Source organism: Apis laboriosa, unplaced genomic scaffold (genome assembly GCF_014066325.1).
Source record: "Apis laboriosa isolate Shangri-la unplaced genomic scaffold, ASM1406632v1 scaffold112_cov148, whole genome shotgun sequence".
NCBI classification, from domain to species: domain Eukaryota; kingdom Metazoa; phylum Arthropoda; class Insecta; order Hymenoptera; family Apidae; genus Apis; species Apis laboriosa.
In genome coordinates, this window is record NW_025220865.1 from 2,697,441 (window position 1) to 2,702,201 (window position 4,761).

Below are 4,761 nucleotides of genomic sequence, written 5' to 3' on the forward strand. Positions count from 1 at the left end.
TTAATTATTATTATTATTATTAATTATTATTATTATTATTTTTATTATTATTATTATTAATCAGAAATTAATCGTTATTAACGAATTAAGATTGGCGATTTTTGTTATTGTTTTTTTTCTCTCTTGAAATTGCACATTAGGACAAAATATAAATTTTGTTAATGTTTTTCAGTTTATTCAATAATATAACAGCTGGGCGTACAGCTTTCAAATGAATACATTTAAATATTTAACACGTATAGAAATTATTAATATGTGTTGGAATATACCTTGAAAAAAACATTATTCAATATTGTAAGTGAATTTTCAATAATCTGACACAAATGTATTGTCCTTTAATTTTGTATCATCGTATACGTTTAGTACAAATATATAAATTTTTTTTAGTACACTATACTAATATTTTAATCATTTTATATACACGCATTTATAATATACAATTAGATATTTCAATTTTTGCAAGAAATTTTCTACATCGAAAGAATCAGCTGTTTTTGAAAATTAAAATTTAAATTCAGATGCAATATGACTAATTTAAATTTATTTTTAATTGCAAGACCTTACTGCATCACATTATATTACGACAAATTGCGATAATTTTATTTATATGTTAAGTGGATGATGTTTCTTCAAGGTATTTCTATCCAAATGCAAGAAACTATTCAAAAAGTCAGGTGCTCCATCGCCTTAAAGTTAGTAGAGTGCATTATGGTTCAAATGACCATGACTGTTAAGAATCACACAAAGAGACTAGCACAGATGTACTTGAAAGAAAATAGGACCATATAAATTATATATCATAGCAAATTGGCAGCTATGCCGTGAAACGATATTATGTTCAGAAACACATGATTTAACTAATTCTGTTACAAATGAATGACGAGAGAAAAAGAGAAGAATGTATAAATATCAACGTGCAAGGCGATAATGTATGAATATCATATATCATATTCTTTTTTTGTATTTGTATGTACCAAATCAATAATGATCGACGAATATCATGAATATGTATGATTCTTTTGTTTTTATTTACTTATGGAAGATAAAAAAGAAAAACAGAAAACAGATTAATTTTGTTCAACAACAGGCTAATTGCATTTATCCATAAACTAGTAGTCTGTGCTATAATATAAATATGTATATGTTTCTCCTGTAAATGGATAATTAAATCCTAATTGGACGTAACGAAGTTCCAGAAACAAGCGCATTACTCTTGCACATCTCGTTCTCAGCTTGTATTATATCAATGAGATATAGATTCGATTGAATTGTTGAAGATGTAAAATTAATTTAAGGAAAGAAAGAAAAAAAAAAAAAATGAAAAGAAAACCAAAAAAGAAAAAAACAGAAATAGTTGATGTTATTTCCCATCTTAAATTAACTTACTTTTGTGAAATTCGCGTGTATATCAATTTATTCACGCGAATTCACGCAAATAAGAAGAAGTTTGCCGATTATTTCATTTGTGTAAATTTGGATGTTCACAAATTTTAACGGTCGTCTATGGAATTCATCAGAACTGTTTTTTGCGGATTGATACAATTGTTTGCGTCTAGGAATTACGTGATTATATTATATAATCATACGAATAATTAAAACATTTTTGGGAATGTTATTGATCTAAAAGTAATCGATTTTATTCGTTTTTTCAGAGATTGGATTTACAGACGCGCTTCCAGTTGAAGAAGCTTTCCAAAAATGTTTAATGTATTCGTGGATTATTGCTCGAGATGAAAACTTAATTATCAGAGAGGGCGTGTTGATAGTGTTCAAAGAAGTAAAAAGAAGAAATAACGATTAAATAATGATTGAGAGACAGAGGGGAGAGAGAGAGAGAGAGAGAGAGAGAGAGAGAAAGAAAGCGAGAGCGAGCGAGTGAATGAAAGAGAAAGAGAGAGAAAGGTATCCGACGATCTCAGTGTTAGCCTTGTATCACTGTACAATTTGTTATTCAGTGTAAAACAGTTTTTCTGTAATGTATATACGTATATTAATAACTATTATTAATTATTATTAATGATTACAATGAAGCTATTCGATTAACTATTAATTGTACTTGCTGATTATCGATAACAATTATACGGAGAAACCAGAAGCTAATGCGAGTGCTTATGCGTGTATAAAAGAAAAAAAGAAAAAAAAAAAAGAATATTTTGCGTGTATGGTAAAAAGGCTGTGCTGCCCAGCTGAAAACAAACAAAAGAAATGAAAAACAATGGAACACTGGAGAGAGGATGTTGTTGCCAACGTTTAGTATGTTGCCAAAGTTTTTCCCTTTTATGGGTATAAAAATGCAGTATAAAGTAATATTCGAGTTCCTTTATTTTTATCTTAATTTCTTTTCGCGTAGTGAAATTGGCAAGACGTCAATTAAAAAGTATTCAATGAATTGAAAAAAATAATGATTCTCGAATGAGTTTATGCATTTTATATATATTATATAACGTATCGTATTATCTGCTGTTTACTTAGCAATTAATATAATTAGTGTATAGATAAGTATTGTGATATACGCATAAATAATCGAATAACTGTTGTTTTCTGTTTTTCTCATCAGCTAAGAAACCAAAATAAAAAGGGATAAAAAAAGTATGAAAAAATATTTTCGAATATTACTTGCATACTGTATTTCGCCAGTGATACGTATTCAGATGATAAATCGTTTAATAATGGCAGAAAAAAAGAAAAGAAAAAAAACTTATCGGATATACGAATGATATAAAGAGAAGAAATCTAAACAAGAGTTTGAAAAACAAAAAAAAAAAAAAAAAAAAAAAAAACAAAAAACCCCGATTTATTCTCAGGATGCGTAAACACAGTGGCTATTGCTTACTATTTTGTTACTAACGATACTGAGAACTTTAGATTCATGCAAAGTTATCATGGACCATGGATGTAAGAGTCATTGCCATGGATTGAACAAAAGATGAAAATATGCGGTGAGTGAAAAAGAGAGAGAGAGAAAGAGAGAAAGAGAAATAAAGAGAGTGTAAAAGAAAAAAAATGCATGAGTGTGAGGGAGAGAAAGAAAATGATAAAGTGCGTGAACATGGATTTCAATGCTTCTTCTTACAAGTGAGAACGAAGAAACAAATTATTGTCCTCCTCAAATAATTATTCATACTGAGAGAAAAATAATGAGAAAAGCGCGTAGTGTCGCCATTTGGCCTTTATGCTGTTCTATCTGCGATTTCATACAAGCTTGCGTCGATACTGTGATATAATAAGTCGCTCTATTTCTTCGTGATCTTTTTTCCCTTTTTTCTTTTTCTTCTATTCCTTTAGTCGTGTGCGTATAAATACATACACAAAGAAACAAATCCAATATCAATATCAACAGGTCGTAGAAACGACAAAAATTTCTATAAGATTCATCCTTCGATACGTATGTACGAATATATGTTGCATGAAAAAAAAAAAAAAAAATAAGAAAAAAAAGAAAAAGCAATCATGAATGAAATGTGAGAAATCGGATCGATATCCGTCTCCTGCGTTTAATTTGTAAACGATTTGAAGTGCTAGTAACGCGGTGTGTTCAACTCGCAATCGCAGAGGCTAAATATATATTGAATAAAAAGGAAATGGAAAGAAAAATCAAAGAATATGGTATATATGTAAGTTTCAACAAGTGCATTGAGAATATATACAAAAAATACACGTTACGATCTAACGAGAATTATGGGATTCAAGAACAAATAAATTATAACTTCGAAGATATCCATATTTTTTTTTTTATCTATTTTTTTAACATTATTTCTCTTTCTCCTTGCTGAGTTGCACGGCACGTCTTATTTTTTATATAGATTTCTTTTTTTTTTCTCTCTCTCTCGTACGATCGTTTCGTAAATTTTAAACTTTCTCTTTAAATACTTACGAAGAAGGTGAATTCTGCGGTTATCAGAGGAGGGTCAGAGGTGAAAATGAAAGTATATCGTGCAAAATATATGGTCGAATAAATAATAAAAAGAGCGTCGTTGTATGAATGCTTGTATGAATATATTTGAAAAGGAATAATGTTAAAAAATTTTTAGATAATTATTTTTTAGATAGTGGCACCCGAAGTCTTAGAAGCTATTTAATTCTTTTTTTTTTTTTTTTTTTTTTTTTTTCTTCGAACATCTCGATGTGTGCACTACTAACGATTCTGTATCAAGTCACTTTTATATTCTGTTTTAGATAATCATGAAATCGACGTTTTCTCGTCTGACTCTTGTGGTTAGTTACTTAAAATAATAAAAATAACGAAGAAAAGAGAAATAAAAAGGTATAAAGAAAAAGAAAGGAAGGAGAAACAAAGCAACCTTATATAAATCTGGCACATTCCTTGATATATTGTTTTCGGGAGAAAGAATATTTTCTCGTCTCCGTTTTTTGTAGATGTATGAAAAAAAAAAAAAAAAAAAGAAAAAAAAGAAGTCGAATTTATTTTTCAAATTTGTTTTCCTTGCAACAAAATTATAAATAATCGTAAAAAAGGATTTTGTTACTTACCATTTATGTATATTCAATCAATTTTAATGTATGTATATATGTATGTATGCGATAAATAGAGTTTTTCTTATAAAGAGAGTATTGTTAAGGAGACGCAGTATAGAAAGATGGAAAAAAAAGGGAGGGGGGCAAATGGTGATACAAATGCGCCAACGAGATGCGACAGAAAATTACGTTTACACTAATAAGACGCACGTTGCGATTTTATAATTATTATTATTTTGTTCCATCTTTCATTTGATGTTGAACAATTTTTTTTTTTTTTTTTTT

General features: G+C 28.6%; 1 protein-coding gene across 1 annotated transcript in view; it reads left to right on the top strand.

Annotated features, from left to right (window-relative positions):
• LOC122715027 (probable serine/threonine-protein kinase DDB_G0282963) overlaps positions 1-4,761 on the top strand; it is an 18,713-nt gene that overhangs the window by 12,125 nt on the left and 1,827 nt on the right. The window lies entirely within an intron of this gene.